General features: G+C 35.4%; 1 protein-coding gene across 12 annotated transcripts in view; it reads left to right on the top strand.

Moving 5' to 3' along the window:
* CACNA1C (calcium voltage-gated channel subunit alpha1 C) overlaps positions 1 to 19,515 on the top strand; it is a 997,067-nt gene that overhangs the window by 780,271 nt on the left and 197,281 nt on the right. The window lies entirely within an intron of this gene.

Here is a 19,515-nt window from a genome sequence, read left to right as displayed (position 1 = left end):
TAGTCCAGGAACTCTTTTATCAATCTTTACTTTATATCCTTTTCAAATCTGTTGTATTCAAAGTCAGGATGAAATTATCGTTAGGATGAGTCAAAAAGTTATTAGTTACTATTCTTCTTTCAGCTGAGAGGGTAAGTTCCAGAAGATGTTTGGATTATTTAAGTCCTGCTTTACTAGTATATCATGTTTCTGTGTCAGGCTTGCTGTGATCGATTTCCTGGATTCCTCATCTCTTTCACAGCCTAGGTAGACTATAGTATCCTTCAATGACAAATCAGTGATGTTTTTACCTCCACCAAAATATTCTCCATCACACTCACCCTGATTCTTGTTCTTAGATTTCCTCATGTGAATATAGAATTATCATCTAATATTCATGTGATATGTCTTCTTAACATATAGTACTCCCTCTCTTTTCCTTTTATTTGTTTTACATCTCATTTGATAATAATAGGTTCCCTGAACAGTTATCTCTGTTGCTCTTTTAGTCAAGAAATCTTGAGGGGGTCTTCAGAAATACAAGAAAGACACCTTATTGAAGAAGAGCCCTCAATGATGTGTTTTGCTCCACCAAGTCAATTTTTGAAATTAAAGAGTCACCAGATCTAATATTTTCCTTAATTCTCTGTCAATTATGTGATATATATAATATAATATAGTCAGCTATAAAGAATCATCAGTGAAAGACTTGCTGTTTCCTTCTCATGTGTTCATCAAGAACACCAACTCATAAAGATTTATAGATATAATAAAATAGACATCAGTCATTTTCCCAATTGGGCCAATAATATAATTCATCATCTTTCTAATATTATGTTAAAAATTTGACCCTGAGAATGTTGAAATTTATTTAATCTCCATATACATTTTCTCTGTGTACTTCATCAGATTTAAGCATTCTTTCCAACTCCATTTTTTATAATATTTTCACTTCCTCATTGATAGAACCACAAAACTGAATTGGACTCTCCTCTCTCAGTGCCCTATGGATGATTGCATTATCAATGATGATGAGAATAGAACATGGCAGAAATGTTGGCAGAATCTCATGAATATCTATTATTATTTTTTAACAAATACTTGTTCTCCTTCCAGTTTCATCTCTAAATACCTCCCTGATGATCTGATTTGGCTAGGTCTCATCTCAAGGTTTCTACAGATTTGTTTTCACCTCCACTGCTTTTTACTGCTTTATGAGATTATACTGCTGGTGATCTTCCATTATCCTCTTCATAATGTTTTTCAGATAAGGGCATTCCAGACCAGTGTGGATTTCCACTATCACATCTTTTCATTTAGCAAGGAAATCAAGTATTTATTGTCTAACGCTGTTTCTGGGCCCTTTGGACTTTCTTATTGTGATGATTTTTTTGCATTAGTTAATATTCTCCAAGAAATGGTGACTCAATAATATTAGCTTTGATTAAACATCACAAAGCACTTTACATAATTGGCAAATGAAGTCAAAAGAGAATAGTTCTTGATCATGAAACAGTGAGTCCCCTTGTTACAACTTTATTTGAGTATCAGATGAAAGAAAGTAGGGTCAAATGAAATTGAAAAGATAGAATAAAACCAGAATAAGGAGAGTTTTGAATAGCAAACTAAGGAATTGGTATTTTATTTATGAAACAGAGAGGATCAACTGACTGTGATAGAGTAGGACTAACATGGACAGGTTTAGGCTTTAAGAAGATTAAATCAGTAGCTGTTTTTAATATATTAGCCTTTTTAGATTTGTATTTGAATACAAATTCTCTGGGTATTTATCCTAATAAATATGAGTGGTGGAAATTTCAGAAGATATCCTTGGGAAGCAAGCACTATACTGTGGCTAGCCATAATTAATTCACCCTAAAACTGTCTCTGAATACCATAGAAAGGGCAATATTAGCTTTAGACCCAGATCAGGGAGAAGGGGGAAGGGGGAAATAGCTCAAGAATAGTTAAAGAATAGTCACAAGTACCCTGGTAAGTATCTATAGTTAACATAATAATCCTGTTCTCAACTGTTCACTGAAGAGGTGGAAAAATATTTATTAGATGCTTAATGGAGTCACTTGTAGCTTAAAAGTACTTATTTATACCCTCCCTCCCCACCTCCAATTCCCATTCTAAGCTTTTACACAGACTGCCTCGATACTGCAGGTTTTTTCACTGACTCATGATTTATTATGATAATAGTATCCAATAACAGGCTAGTTATTATGTCCCTGGCATATGTTATAGGGGAACACAAATAGGAGAGAATGGAAGAGTTCTTCACTGTCAACAATATTCGGAATTAGACTGGTTTCATTTACCCAATTTTTGCTTAGACTTCTTATAGTCATGATACTTTTCATGCTTAGTAACTGGTAAGAGGTTTCCAGCAGGGATGCCAGATTCCTGATTTTCTCTGAGGCAAAAACACCTTAATTTAAAAATGATGACAATGATCAGAGCTCCTGAATATGTTTCAAAAGCCCAGATCAATCACATTCTATAACTTCTTCTGCTGATCCATAATCACCAGAAAATCAACTATATTGATTATTATTGATCAAGCATGTTTGATCATGACCAAGTATCTGATCAAAAAGATCCCAAGCCCTTATGATTCACTGAGTTTTGTACCCCCATCATTAGATGAGACACAGGAAATCAAAAGAACTCAGTCATTGTATACTGTCATTTCCATTTGATATATGTCAAAGACTATTTTGCTTCTAGCAGAATAACACAGGTTTGGATTTGATCTATCAAAGTCCACATCAAGCTAACATCAGTGGCTGTGGAAATGTTAACCATCTATGACTCAACCCTAGACCTGAGGAGTTCAGGAAAATGGAGTCAAGTCTGTGATCTCTGTGGACATTTTAATCTGGATACAAGAAACTGGGGGTCCCCACACCCCTTAGCCAAGCATATGTTCTCAGGACCAAACATGATGTGGATTTGGTCTGGAAACCCTAGGACTTCCATCACTCCAGTAGTACACTAGTTCAGATCTAAAACAATAGGACTTAGCTAAAACTAGATCACTCTTGGACATGTAAGTCAAATGGTTTGCCATCATCTATCCCTTAACAATAAACATTTGGGGCTTACATTAGCAAATACCCAAAGAGCTCAAGAATCATCTCATTACTTTTTTCCATTTTATTCTTTACTTTTCTCTTTCTGTCCCCATGCCCAACATCAAACCATCTGAATTATCAATATTATGTTTTGGCTCCACCAAACTCTCTCAGCCATCTGAGCCTAGAATGCATAGCCTTAATAATAGCCTTAATAAATTCTTCACCACCTCCTTAACACTGGAAGGGTGAATACATTTAAGACTTGAAAAGGTCAGCTCCCTTCAAAAGAAGTATAGGTTTGATTTCATCCATTATATGGTCTTTGCCACAATGTTCATTTTATTCACTGAGTAGAATGGAGAGATTTATGGAGTAAATGTTATCACAAGCTAAGGCTTAATGAAATCTTGACTTTATCTCTTGGATGCAGCGGAAAGTAGCTTTTTAGTAATAAACAGGGAAAAACACATAATTTGTAGATTCCTTTTCCTATGTCAAAGTTTTAATCAGATCTCTGGGGGGGAAATCTGGGGAGGGGGTTGTAGGAGGAGTTGTTCATCACCCAAAGTTTTCTACCATGGCCCTTTGACCAATAGAAAGGCAATATGATCCTGGCCACTGTAAAAGGTAACATTAGCAATTAAGTCGGCAAAATAGTTATACATATGAAACTCCATTTGGATGGTTAGAGTTTTTTTAAATGAAACTAGAACTATAGCTTCAAATGGCTGTTAATAATAATAACCAGCATTTAGGTAATGCTTTAAATGTTTACCAATATTATCCCACTTTATTCTCAAAAAAAAAATCCTAAGATGTAGATGCTCTAGGTATTATTATCCTCTTACAGATAAGGAAACTGAGACTTGAGTTGATTGTCTCAGCCATGATTACACCAGTTAGTAAGAAATAAAGACAGAATTTAAACTAAGTTCTGCACAGCACTCTATCAGTTCCCCACTGTAACTTCATACTGTTATATGATATTATACTTTTATTTTTTAAAAGGTACATAAATCTTTAATCCCAACCTTCCTCCCTATGTCCCCTGCTGTCCTGAAGTATGCAAGGTATTACCTGATATTCTCCTCAAAGAAAAGGAACTTCCAGTGAGAATTAATGATGCCCAATAGGTCATTCTCATTTTTCTTGTTTTTTAACACCACTGGAAGTCTCTGTTGGAATGAAGAATTGGAAGAATTCTTTCCTTGTAGAGCAAGGCAACATTTAGCCAAAGCAAATGCCTTTCAAAGTGGGTATGGGGCCTCAGATACTTCTTTACTGTGAGACCCTGGGTTAGTCACTTTACCTCATTTGCCCAGCCTTTGACCTTCAGTCTTAGACATGTAACTAAGACAAAAAGTAGGGGTTCAAAAAAAGACATAGAAAAGGGGGATTGGTGTAATAATGTAATAGTTATCAATATTTTTTAAGTATTTTTCAGATTCTGACCAAGTTACTCCTGTACTCAAAAACTTTAAGTAATTTCCTGATGTCTAACAAATAAAATTTACTCTTAATATCCAAGAACCAATATGATATGATTTCACCTTTATAATTTTATCTCATACTATACCCCTTCATATGTGTTACAGTCCAATCATTCTAGACTGCTCTTTGTCCCCAAAATGTCAACCAGGTTGTGCAGTGGATAGAATGTGGGACCCAGGGTCAAGAAGACCTAAGTTCAAATCCAACTTCAGATTCTTATTACCTATATGACTCTGAGCAAATCATTTAAGTTCTGCCTACCTCAGTTTCCTCAAAAGAGGGCTCATAATAGCACTTATATCCACACTTACACAATAACTTTTTATTGTGAATATAGATGATATTTCTAAAGTACTTCACACAATACCTGCCACATAGTTAGCCCTTAATAAATGTTTCCTTCCTTTCTTCCTTCCTCTTCCCATCCTGTCTTTCTTCTGTTTCTTACCTCACACTGTCACCAATGCCTAGAATGTACTTTCTCACCCCAGGACTCTTCTCCTGCTTTCCCTTACCTCAAGGAGCTAATTAAGTTGCTTCCCTGAACCCTGAAACAAAAATTATTACTTCCTCCTAAAAATGTCTTGTAAGTTATTGTTAGCACCTCTCCTTTAGATTTAACCTATTGTTAATGTTTTTAAAAGTTGCTTTTCAGTGTATGACACATTCGATGGTAGTCCCTCTGAAAGACAATAATAGGAACAATCTTTTCATTTTATAGATGAGGATTCTGAGACCCAAGGATCTAGCAAACTTATTCAAAGTTATACAAGTTGTCAATGTCATTTCCTCTGACCCCATTGCTAAAGTTCCTTCTGCTGTACCACACTGTCTCTCCAATGATGGATATGCCTTTATTCTATCTTTATATACTTAGCACTTAATGCTTAATGCCTGTTGAGTGAAGAGATTAAAAAATGTTAATTATGATTCTGTGTGCAGATACTATATTGCTTCCCATTAAGACTATAAGCATACTTAGGTTAAGGAGCATATATTTTGTAATTCACTCTTGGATGTTTCATAAATATTTCATCATGCTGATGATGATGTTGACAATGTTGATGATGATGTTGACAATGTTGATGATGATGATGATGATGATGTGATTGTTGATGATGTGGTTGTTGTTGATGATGATGATGTTGATGATGCTGATAATGATATTAATGTTGACAATGTTCATGATGATGTGATGATGTTATTGTTGTTGATGAAGATATTGTTGATGATGCTGATGTTGATGATGTTGACAATGTTGATGATGTTGGTGGTGGTGATGATGATATTGATGTTGATGATGTTAAACATGATCATAATGATGATATCAGTTTCTCCACCCAGCCCCAAATGATTGATTTTTGTCATATCCAATTCTACCCCCAATAATTTATATAGACACTGAATTACACATAGAGTTCAAAGGGATCTAAGAGAAAACTTGTTCCACTCACAAAGGAATTACCCCTAAAATGGATAAATAATAAAATAAAGAGATAAAAATCTCTTTTTGAGATGATATAGAACTCAGTATGTATAAAAGCAACCCATTCTGGTTTTCACCAGCATTAGTTGTTAGGAAGTTTTTACTTTAGATTTGACTAAAAATCTTCCACTTACTTTGTCTAGTTTTGCTCTCAAAGGTCATAAATAAATTTAATCCCTCATTTACATGGCAGTCTTTGAAATACTTGGAGATAACTATCATATTTCTTCTAAGCCTTCCTTCTCCCAAAAGAGCAGCAGCACAATACTATCCATAAATAAGTCCACTCATGGGATATAATCCCTGTTCCATTTGCATTTTGCATAGGAAAACCTCCATGAAAGTGAAGAGTAACTTTGTTGATTGGGACTCCTTTTGCCTCACAAAATATTGATGAATAGCAGCTCATTCCACAAAGTTACCTCCACTTTTATATCTCTGAAGTATTCTCCAATGATATTCACATAAACATGGAGTGACTCCCTTGAGTAAAATGCTTCTTGGTAACAATGAACAAAGAAGGGTCTTATGTTCTCAAAACCTCTTCATCATTTCTGTGACTCTAATGATATAAAAAGAATCATCTGGAGAAAGCCTGCGAAGTCCTTTCTCTTATTTTCAGAGTATTCACCCAAAAATGCACTTACAGTTTTCATAAAGATTTTTTGAGGTGAGGAAGTAATCCTATGGGTCAATAGTTTCCAATAGCTTCTTGTCAATTGTTGGTGTTATCATGGAATGATCTTTTCCATTCTTTTTAAATCTTCTCCAAGATGGGACATTTTGATAAAACATGTGTTATTTTATATAACACAATAAAAAATTTATGATAAATTATGATTATTATGAAAATTATGATAAAAATTGTGTTATTTTATCTGTATTATAGATTTCCTCTATATTTCATTATGTTTTGCTGCTTTTCCTAGGCTTGTTTTCTTGAGCACTAGTTTTAAGTCTTTATATTATGGTTCTACTGTTATTGATGAAGATATATTTCTGTAGAAATTCTGGCAATTCTGTTCCATTTCATTTTCATTTATAGCCTCTTTCCAGTTTTCTTCTATAAATTCTTTGGGGACAATCCAGCTCAGTTAGATCTCAGACCAAGCTATTTGGGTTCATTTCCTCTTCTCCTGCTCTTTGTGCTTTAAAATAAATACTACCTATGGTTTTTTTGTGAAAGAAGAAAAAGAGATGAGCTGAATGACCAAGAAGAAGATCATTTAGGAGAATCTAGACTTTCTAAAGTAGGAATGTCAAATTTGAGGATATGAAATGCAAGAAAAGTTTAAGAAAAACAATCCCAAGGTCCAGATTCCACTTTGAGTTTCTATATGAGAAGGGTGCTTAAGATGGAATGGAAGAAGAAGCAAAGACTTGAGCTTTGTAAAGGGAAAAGAAATTTCTTTTGGAGGGGTTGGTCTTGTGAATATGACTAGGGGAATGAATTTTGGAGAGGAAATTGTTTGGAAAATTTGAGGATGCAAAAAAAACAATTTAAGATAAAGTAAGAGGATTCATTCTGAAGGGGATAAAACAGATTGAGGAATAAAAACTTAGAGAAAAAACTCAGAGAAAAAAGGTAGTTGGCAAGGTATGGTAAATAAGGGAAAGTAAGTAAGCACATTTATTATTTATAATACATGTAAACATAATATAAATATATTTTAATGTATATATTATAAATTGATTAACAAAAGAAGAAAGATGTGATCATCAAAGTGCTAAGAAATAATAAAAGTTTATAAAGCTCTTAATGATCTTTGCAAGGTACTTTTATAGAGGTATAAATACAAACAAGTAGTTCAAAATACAAAGCTGAACATTTCAATCAGTATAGAAATCAGTAATAGTATTGCGTTAATTTCTATTTGGAGCATTTTGTATTTCTGCTTTGGTCAAATTACTACTCCTTATGTTCTCAAAGTAGGCCATTTCCCTCCTAGAAAAGAATGTGAAAGGGCTTAAGTAATACTTCTCCTCACTTCGTAAAATCAAGGAAAATGAAGTGTTCCTTTAAAAATGGAAGCAAACTCTCAATGGCAGTTGTGTATGGAGGAAAGGACAGGATGTAGTAGAGGGGAAATTTAATCCTTGAAAGGAGGTCAGAAAGTAGAAGAATATCATACAGAGGAATAAGAAAAGGAAAAGAATAACTTAGTGCTTGAGGCTCTTTTTAATGGGGAGGAAACTAGATACTTAAAAGATCATGAAGAATGGGAAATGGAAAGTTCAAAGGAGTTAGAGAAAGGAAAATATTTTCCCAGTTCTCAAAAGGAAAAAAAATAAAATCTTTGAACTATAGGTCAGCAAAATGAACTTTAATTCCAATAGAAATTCTAAAACATCATTAACAGTTGCTAACATTATTGGTAGTAAACATCTACAAAGGAAAGTGATGTTTACAAAAAGCTAGCATGACTTTAAAAAAAAGTCTTGCCAAACCAACATTATTTTGTTTTTCAACAAGATTAGTAAACTGGCAGATCAGAGAAATTCTGTGGAAATAGTTTGTCTAGATTTTCGAAAACCACTTGATAAAGTAGCTCATGTTATTCTTGTGGGCAAGGTCTAATGATGTAGTCTGGATAATGATATACTTAGATGGATTCAAAATTGGTTGAATAGCCTACTCAAGAGTAGGTTCAATGCTAAGTTGGTAGGATTTCTCCTGCCATTTCTCTCTGAGATGACCCAAGAAAATACATTTTACCCTTGTGCTTCTCATTTCTGTCAATGACTTGAATAAAGATATTAGTGTCATATACTCTTCAAATTTTTCAGATGGCACAAATCTGGGAAGGATATCCAACACACTAGATGATAGAACCAGGATCCAAAAAGATACTGACAGGCTAGCACATTGTGCTGATTCTAATAAGATAAAACTTACTGGGGATAGACACAATATACCCATGTATATGTATTCAAATACATGTATACATATATGTGTCTATATATAATAGAAACTTTTTTCTGTAAAAAATCAACTTCATAAGTACCATATGGGTAGAAGAAGGAAAGCAACTGCACTGACAGGAAGGGGACTGGAAACCTAGTCAGGCCCATTTTTCCTCCCCATTCACTCCCAACCCATTAGATTTTACCCTTTGGCAGGGATTTTATCTGGCTGGAACTCTATATTCCCCATCATAAAGAGACCAAAGATACCCAATATAGCAAAGGGTGGGGGAAATCTAGAAGGCAAGTGCTGCAAAGGATCTAAGGTTAGAGAAGGGAACCCTGAAATGAGTAATTAGGAATACAAATGAAAAGTTGGTAAAAACAAAAAATCAAGAGAGAAAACCTGAACAAAACCTTAACTCACAAGTAGATAAATCAACAGAAAGCATCATAGGAACAGAAAAAAATAAATAAATAAAACCCCAAAGAGAAGGCAAAGCTCAAAAAAAATGAAAGAAAAATTAAAATAGAATCATGTCAACTCCTCTAAAATTGTGGATAAAAAAAAACCTCCAGAATAGTTGAAAAGAAAAATAAAACTTTAAAAAGAAAAAATTAAGAACAAAGTTAAAAACCAGACCCATTAACATCAAATTTTAAAATATAAGGAACAGAATAGGGGAAAAAAATGAAAACACAGTGGAGAATTTCTCCATAGAAGTAGGAACTTTGAGACAGAATATAATAGATTTGGAGAAATCCAGAGTAATACAGGGGAGAAAAATATGTCAGGAAGAGCAAAAAGAACAATGTTTTGAGAACACATGTAGTCTATACAAATCAAAATGACTGAATTAGAAGGCAATATATGCAGAGATCACTTAAGTATCCTAGGTCTCTCAAAAAGACATAATTTTTTAAACCTTGGTATTACATTATTGTAAAAATATGAAAAATTACAGAATATATGAATGTTATTGTAACCAAGGAAAACACATGCACTCTTCAAACTCTAAGGCATGGTGTGCCTAAATTTTACAATATCAAGATAACAAATTTTACAAGAATCTAGGAGAAAGATAAGTGCCTTTAAGAAGGAAATATGAAGGAAAAGCAACTCAAAAAACACGGAATGGTTTTGTATCCAGGCTAAATTGAAGAAGAGAACAAAAGAACAGATTCTAAAAAGTTAATGGGCTCAGATTGCAATGTAAAATAATATAGCCTGCAAAAATAAGCCTAATAATCAATAAAAAGAAACATTTATATGACCCCAAAAAACATGAGTAGATTATTCAATTGGCAAACACACCAAACAAGAGAAACACAGAAAAGATATTTAAATGCAATTTTCAAGAAAAGACTGAGTGATGAAAACAATTCTTCCAACTTTTTAGTTTAATTTTTTTTCAAGAGATTCATTTGTGAAATAAAAGGAAAAACAAAGGAAATAAAGCAAAAAGGATGTGGTATCTAAAGACTTAAAGAACAAGTACGAAACTGAGAGAAAGGCAATGAGAGACAAGAGTTCATCTGAAAAATATCATAGGGTTTTGTTATAAGTATGAAAGCTGAATGTTAGTCTACAGTTTGATATATAAACCAAGAAATCAAAATCAGTTTTAGATTCTGTTGTGTTGCATGATGTGCAGGACTAGAGTGCTGTATTCAGTTCTGGGTCTCACCTTTTAGAAAGTTCATTGGTAAGTTGGAGATCTCTCAGAGGAATACATTCACATAGTCAAGGACCATAGGAGAATTGGTTGAAGGAACTGTAAATGCTTAATCTGTAGAAGACTTAAGGACGTGAAATTGTGTTTGAGTCATATGGAAGATGGATTTGACTTACTTCTATTGACCCAAAGCGCAGAAATCAATAACAAGACATAGAAGTTGCAAAAAATAAATTAATTAATTTAAAAACTTATAGTTTTGTGTCAATAAATATTTCCTAAAAATAAGAGCTGTTCAAAAGTGGAATGTGATACATTTGGAAATAGTGGACTCTCCTTTGTAGATCTGCAAGCAGAAGCTAAATGATCACTTGGTGATTGTGTTAGAGTTAGAGATGACTTTTGAAGTAGGAGTTGTATTGTTTGGTTGCTGAGGTCTTTGATAATTCTATAATTCTCTTCTTTTGTAACACTATTTTATAAATCATTACTATTTACATTCTTTATCAAATTCCTTATTAATATTTTGCTAATCTCTGTACTGTAAACTAACTTTATCCTTTGGTGCTTTGTCACTCTATTTGGCAAAGACATGGAATATTCATTATCTGTGGGAGTTTCATAATTATAGCCTTTTTATTGTGGCATTTATCCACTCCCTAGTTTACAAATTCATGTTACCATCAGATCTTTTCATATTTATCAGTTCTTGAAAGCTGATGCAAAATTTACCATTTGTTCTAGACAATGACCTACCTTTTTCCATATGATCTCAATTTCTTCTAATTCTATTCTTGAAGGAAAGACTCATAATATAGTGGACTGAGACTTCTAAATAAATAAGTCCTTGGCTTATTAATTTCTTAACCTCAGAATATTTTTTTTTACTTTTCTTCTTAGTACCCACCTTCTCATGAAAGACACCTGTATCAAGAGATATGTTTAACTTGTTTGGAGGACGATGGCAACATCTTTGTAATATTTTTCTATTTCTTCATCTACTGCGAGCAATATTGGCACATAAGCTGTCACACTTGAGTATGATTATGATGAGCACTTCTAGCAAATGACCAAATATCCTATGAATAGTTCTTATTCCCTTTAGATACACATTGAAGCCAATCTATCAAACCTTTTATTTACTCCTTTGAGGACAAATTGTGAGCATTTCTTCCATTTAGATAAAACCTCTTCATATCTTCTGGTTTCATGCAAAAATAGATGTAGTCAAATTTGAGCACTGGGCAGAGATCTCACATTAAGAGTATATATAATTATTGTTTGTATAGGGTCTAAAAATTACGTGGTTCATTGAAACCTCTGCCCCCTTTTCTGTCATAATTGATGTGTGAGTGGGAAGGGGTCCACATACAACTGAAGACCACTTTGTAGGCCCTTGAAAGTACAAATTAAATGTGCCTTATGGAACTTCCCTTGGATCTGTGATGTTTGTCATTACTATTTTTATTTTATTACTTAGTTTATATGGTACCAACAGCAATATGCACACTCAATAAGAACTGAAATCAGAATCTTGGACCTGAAAAGGAGCTTTACAGATCAGCTAGATTTACTTCCCGCCTAATGTAGGAATCCCCTCAAAAACTTCATGGATAAATAGGCTTCTAGTCTCTATTTGAATTCTTGAGTTTCCCTTCACTAAAGATGCTAAAGAGAAAGTTTTCCAATAACAATGGTAATATTTATCTAGAACTTGAATACATTGTCTCATTTGATCTTCCCATCACTCTAGTGAGGTATATAAAACAAGTTTCCATTTCAGATCATGCCCATTTTACAGATGGGGCAACTGAAGCTCAAAGAGGTTTGGGAAGGGGTTGGGCTATGCTTCTTTCAACTCTAGTATTCTATGGTGCTGTGGTTTCCAGTGACAGGGGGCTCATTTTGTCACAGGGCTAACCATTCCACTCATGTACAGTTCTAATTGACATTTTTCCTTATGTTCACCTTAAATTTTTCTTCTCTACATCTGCTGCCCATTAGTTTTCTGTGCTTTGAAGTCATGCAGAATATCTAATCCTTCTTCCAAATGACAGCCTCTCAAATTATGAAGACATTTTCATATCTGCTCCCCAAATAAGCTTTCTCATCTATAGATAAACATCCATTCCTTCAACTATGCCTCATCTGATATGGTTTCAAGATCACTCCTCTTTATGTTTCTCTTGAAATGTGATGGCCATATTATATTGTTATTGATAATGGTACCCCACATAGGTATTCTGAAGTAGTAAGATGAGAGTTGAATGCTAGAATCATGTCCAGCAATAGACAAATGAATATGCTATAAAGACTAGGAGTATCTCTATTATTTGCAACTCCCTCTAATTCATCTTTCAACTTTCTCTGACTCTGCCTTTCTTCATCATATTGAATATCCCAATCCCAATAAATGGCCAATATAGAGAGAAAGAGATATCGTACTTCTGACTCTATCAGGGAGAAAAAAAGTTGGGAATAGGGTACCCCCCCCAACATCACACCAGGTTGACTTTGGTAACACGTCAATACAACTGCATGTCTTCTGGATACTCAAGTAGAACTAGTGCACCTAGATCCCCTTCCCAATTGACAAATGAATTCTTTTAATATTGAGCTGGACAATCTAGGTAGCTGCCCCTCACATGGGCAAATAGGTTAGAGTGTAAAAAGTATTGAACTGAAAACCTGGGTTCTACTTCTGGATAAACTACTTACTAGCTTGTAAATTTGAATAAGTGATTCCACTTCTCAGTTTCCTCATCTGTAAAATCAGATTAACAACAACAACAATAGTAGTAGTAGTTGCAGTAGCCGTCATTGTCGTAGTCGTAGTCGTAGTCGTAGTAGTAGTAGTAGTAGTTCATTAAATTTATGTAAAGAAAGTAGAGACAGCTAGGTGGCACAGTGGATAGAGTGCCAGGCATGGAGTCAAGGAAGATTCATCTTCCTAAGTTCAATTCCAGCCTTCAGATACTTCATAGCTGTGTGACCTTGGGCAAGTCATTTAACTCTGTTTGCTTCAATCTCCTTATCTTTAAAATGAGCCAGAGAAGGAAATAGCAAATCTCTCCTGTATTTCTGCCAAGAAAACTCCAAATAGAGTCATGATGAATTGAACATAACTGAAAACAAAGGAATAACAACAACACAAAAGGCAAGCACTATGCAAGTTATTATTATTAGGAATCAGACCATTCTTTGGAACTATATTGCACAAAAGTCTAGTCACATCCCTTCAGCTAAATAGATTTCTCTGTGTTGTTCCAGAGTACAACTTTGTCCCATATTATACTGGTTTATGCTCTTTCTTTACATATCTTTGGGTCTCTTACACTATTTCACAGTTGTAGAACTTAACACTTTTTAAAAGTGCTTTCAAATAGTATCCAATTTGCTATTCACAACAATTTTGTGGGGGTATATAGGACAGAGACCATTTTTTGTTAAATATATTTTTATTGATAATTGTTTTTATACTGTATAATTCCCCCCTGTTTTCCTCTTCACCCCTCCCAGCAAATAATAATAATGATTTTTTGAAGAAGAGAAAAAAATTCAACAAAACCAATGAATTCATTTTTATGATATTTTGTGTTCCTTAACTATAGACTCCATCCACATTCTGCAAAGAAGTAGAGATGGAGTGGTATGTCTCCTGTCTTTGCTTTGGAGCCAAGCTCCTTGTTCCTAATTTGCAACATTTATTTTTGATTGCTTTGTAGCAGTTGCTCTTTTCATTTACATTGTTGTAATCATTGTGTATATTGTTTTCTTGCCTCTGCTTACTTCTTTTAGCATGAAATCATATAAATCTTTCCATGCATCTGTATTCATCATACTTGGCATTTCTTATAGCACCGTACTATTCCACTAAATTTATATGCCACAATTTATTTCTGCATTCTCCAGAGTTCTCTGCTACCATGAAAAGGGCTGTTTTAAGTATTTTTATGTCCATGAAGCCTTTCTTGGGACAGACAGGTCAGATACTGTTCTCTTAAAATTGCTGTGTCTCTTGAAGACGTCATGAGATTAGAAGTCAGTTGATGAAATTTCAGTTCAGTAGATCGAATGTCTTCTTTACAGTTGGTTGGGATGTTGAGCTGGAGATTTATGTTTTGCATAAAGGTTGCTCTTAATAGCCTTTAAAGTTCCTGGCAACCCTGTGATTCTAAAAGATCCAATGACTTGGATCAAGATCACCATGCTTCAGTGATGGGATCTTGAACTAAAGAGCAGATAGATCTCCAGTACTCTTTCTAGAGGACTGTGTTCTGGGTGTGTATGTGTCTATGTGCATGTCTGGTCTGTCTAATTACATATCCATCTATTTCTTTCTCTCCTTCTCCTTTTCATTCTCTCCAAGTACTCTTAACACAGTAGAGCCTCATCTGCCTACGGGTTCCCTATTGCCTTATTACCAGTTCCAACCTCTGTGCCTTATTCTGGGAAAATGTTTACTCTGCCACTTGCTACTTAGGTGGTCTTGGACTAGTCACTTCCCCTCTAAAGGTTTTAGTTTCATTATCTGAGAATAAGCCTAAACCTCCTGATTCCATTTGGATAAATAATACGATATCAAAAATGAATATCTAGATAATTATTATCAGATGAATGCAGGCAACCTGGCATAGTATAGAATTTAGATCTCTGGTAAGTCCCACCTCTGACACAGACAGACAAGATGACCCTAACTTCTCAGCACCCTCAAACAATTCTCTGAGACTATAAATTGCAAGAACAGTTACTAATCTGCTTGGGTAGAAATTCCTGTGAAATCACAGGTGTGGACCAAGAAAGTCTGCCTAAAACATAGCTAGCCCTGTGCTAGCATCATCCCTCTCCCCACTTCTGTTCCTTCTGATGAGAATAATAATAGTAATAATAATAACAACATTTATATAGCACTTACCATGTGCCAGGTACTGTGCTACGTGCTTTGTAATTATTTGACTTGATCTTCACAATAACCTTGGGAAGTCAATGCTATTATTAGCCTCATTTTACAATTAAGGAATTTGAAGTATGCAGAGGTTAAGTGACTTGTCCAAGGTCACAAAATTAGTAATGATAATGATGATAATAACTAACATTTATATAACACTATGCCAAGCACTGTGCTAAGTGCTTTATAATTACCTCATTTGATCTTCACAAGGAACCTTGGAGGTAGGTACTATTATTATCCTCATTTTTAAATTGAGGAAACTGAAGCAAATAGAGTGATTTGCCCAGGGTCACACAGGTAGTTAAGAAAGGCCTGATTTAGATTTCAGGTCTTCCTGATTTCAGACCTGGTGCTCTATCAATGGTACCACCTAGTTGCCACTAATTCTGGCTCAATAAGGAGACCAGGATGACTCAGTTTTCTACCTCTCTGGGCTTCCTTGGGAGAAGCAGTATAGAGCAGTGGTAAATATCAGAAAATATCTTAACTCAGTCCCATCTTTGTTTGATAAATGTTAATTGGGTAGTCAAGGACAAATTCACTTAAACCCTCTTTGCCTCAGTCTCCTCATTTGTAATGGGGATAATACACCTATAATACCTATAGTACCTCATAAGGCTATTTTGAAAGGCAAGTGAAATAATGTATGTAAAGCATGCTTTAATCCTTTCAGCTTTTATGTCTGCTGTGACTATTACTGGCCATGAGAAAACAGAATTATAACTGAGAAATGAGACAAAATAGCTGGGAGTTAACAACCTATTGAGACCTTAGAGGAATTGAGGCTCGCTTCTTAGTTTATGCCCTTGCTGTATCTTGCCATTGTTTAAAGGGCTTATGTCTATTGGTTCCAATTCTCAGGACTTCAAAAACTATTTCTCTCTTCTGAACAGAGGATAAGCCCTCTTTCCAGAAGGACCAGCTCTCCTGAGAAATCACAGGAAAAAACTCAAAGATTAAGAGGAGGAAAATGGAGGGCAAATAACACATTTGATCCAGTCCCAATCATGAAAAGAACAATCCGTAGTGAGAAAGTGCTTAGCCAGATTGTCCAACATTGAGATAGCATTGTCCTTCTCTCAGATTTGGTGAATTTCTTCTCAAATTTGAGGCCTGACTTTTAGGATGTAAAATTGGAAACCATATAGTTTAGTGCTTCCCCATTTTACAGAAGAGGAAACTGAGACCTAGCAGGGTTAAGTAATTCACCCAAGGATCACACTGCTACTAAGAGTTCAAACCCAGACCTTCTGGCTTTTTTCTGCTACTCTCTGGTGTCTGTTTCCATAGTTGCATAGTCTGGCTTACAGGGACATTACTGCCATCTGCCTTCACTTGGGCCCCCAAGTCTGAGCACGGCCCCCATGTCCTTCAGATTCATTCCAAAAACATTATTAATGTGCAGACTACTGTACTCGAAATCAGGGAAGAGAGAGAAGAATGAGATCCAGTCTCTCTTCATGGAGCTCACCCTCTAAAAGGAGATATGACATTTATGGGAATAACCATGGTGCAAAAAAGAACAAGATAAGAGATTAACAAATGAGATGGTGTGGGTATTTAGAGGAAGGAAAGATGTCCTTTAAGTAGGCAGTGCCACTGGGGCTTGGTGGAGCTGAGCCACAGTGTATCGCCAAGCTTTGGTGCTAACAATGCGGGAATGGGAAACTCATCATGTATAAAGTTGAAGAAGAGAAATGAAACCAAGAAAACGGACTGGCTTACAATGATAGAAATTTCACCAAAGATGTCAGCAACTCTTTAATGATCACTGAGTGCCAATACAATTCATAAATGTTGTTTGGGGACTGGATCCGAAATTTCATTGGTATACGGAGCTCTTGCTGGGGAAATTCCCTTACTGTGCCAGAATGGTAATTCTTATGGTTTTATATAATTGGCTGAAGTCTCTGAGAGATTAAATATGTACCACAGGGAGGCCTTACTTCCAAGGTTGGTCCTTCATCCACTTGCCACTGCTGTGATGCAGAGGAGAAGGAAAAGTATAATGGAACCTGATCCCAATATTCAAGAAGCCTACTGAGAAAATATAATGATCTTAAATTTTCATAAGCTTTGAATGATGCTTTCTCCTCTGCCTTCCAACCTATGTGTCTGTGTCTCCCTTAGTTTGGCTCTCTTCTTGTTATCACTTCTCTCCTTCCCCTGGATGCCTGAGAAATAGCAAACATCTCTCAGAAACAGGCTAGTGGAATATAGAATGGGAAAAGTCATCATCGGTATTTAGTGAGGTGGGAGATAGGAGGAGAGATCAAAGAGGAGAAACAGGCTTTCATCTTGGCCATTAAGCAACAGTGGGATCATTGTTGTCAAAGTGTATACAGCTGGCATCATGGTGAATCTCCCATAATGGAAATACCTTAATAGACTCACATTTTAACATCATCGCCTCATGTGCCATATTTCCATTACTGGCATTGGCATCAATTCATATTTATCATTATTTTATTACATACTATTGTTGTTCAGTCATGATTGACTCTTCATGGCCCCATGGACCACAGAATGTTAATGCTGACCATGGGATTTTGTTGGCAAAGATCTTGGAGTGCTTTGTCCTTTCCTTCTCCAATAGATTACACCAAACAGAAGTTAAGTGACTCCCCCAGGATCCAAATTTGAACTCAGGTCTTCCTGATACCAGGCCTAGCACTCTATCCACTGAACCACTTAGCTGTCTCCCCCATTAGTTGTCATTTTATACAAATACTTGAAAGTTTTGTGATTTCATCAGTGTGGGGAACTCTTGGTGTGGGAGCATTCTCTACCAGAACAAACAGCAACCCATCTATTATTTAGTAGATGTCTTTTTAAAAAAAACTATTGTTAATATCTTTTGTTTCTATGTCACCTCCATCTCTTAATATATCCTTATCCAGCAATCTAAACTTTTTAACAAAAAAGGGGAGGTTCAGCAAAACTAAGCAGCACTTCAATCAAATAGAACCAAAAATGAAAAGTTCCAACCCAGAGTACTTCACCAGCAAGGAAGGGAGAGGTGCATTTCCTCAGTGCTTCTCCAGGGGCAAGCTTGGTTATTATTACAGTGCAGTATTCTTTCATGTTTCTCTTCCCTCCAGTGATAAATAAGTCTTAGAGAGTTGGTCCGAGGTTCACGGTTGTTAGTCCCATAGCAGGTACAGAGAAGAGAAGGGGATTAAACAGAAGTCCAAGAGGGTCCTCCAAGTGGCCAGTAGGCTAATCTCTCATAGGATTTTATGATGTTTACAATGACGTGGATTAATAATTTGTAATAATTTTTAAAGGCACATCTTCTCATCGGTCAATGGCATGCCATAATGGAAAGACCTGTTGGATATAGAGTCAGAAGTAGGAGGCTTAAATCCAAATTCTGCTACTTACTAGCTATTACAACCTTGGATAAATTTCTATTTGGTTTCTTCATCTATAAAATGAGAGCATTAGACTTGGTGGCCTCTAAGATCCCTGCCAGCTCTTCATAAATGATCCTATGAAGGCACCCAGGTAGCACAGTGGATAGATACTATACTTGAAATCAGGAAGATGCATTCAAATCTTCCCTCATACAATTAGTAGATTGTGACCTTGAAAAGTGACATAATTTGGCTCAGCCTCGATTTTCTTATCATCACTGGAAGATGACTCAGTTCTTTTCGGCTTTAAATCCTGTGGTCTCCTTAAAAGTTAAACTAATCCATCCTATTAATTCTAAGAAAGTTTATTTTCTTGTTTGTTGTTGTTGTTGTTGTTGTTGTTGTTGTTGAGAGAGGGGAAGTGAAGCAGGGAGACTATAGCCAGGGAAATGGGAAAAGATGATCTCCAGGGTTTTTGCCTAGAGGAATTGGTGCTGCACAGACCTAAAAACCTGGAAAAACTTCTATAAACATGAGTGCATTGCCAATAAAAGGTACAAGTGCTTATAATAGTAAGGGAGAACAAAGA

This window comes from Monodelphis domestica, chromosome 5 (assembly GCF_027887165.1).
Source record: "Monodelphis domestica isolate mMonDom1 chromosome 5, mMonDom1.pri, whole genome shotgun sequence".
Classification (NCBI taxonomy): Eukaryota; Metazoa; Chordata; class Mammalia; order Didelphimorphia; family Didelphidae; genus Monodelphis; species Monodelphis domestica.
Note: the sequence above shows the minus strand (reverse complement) of the source record. Positions and strands in the feature narration are given on the sequence as shown.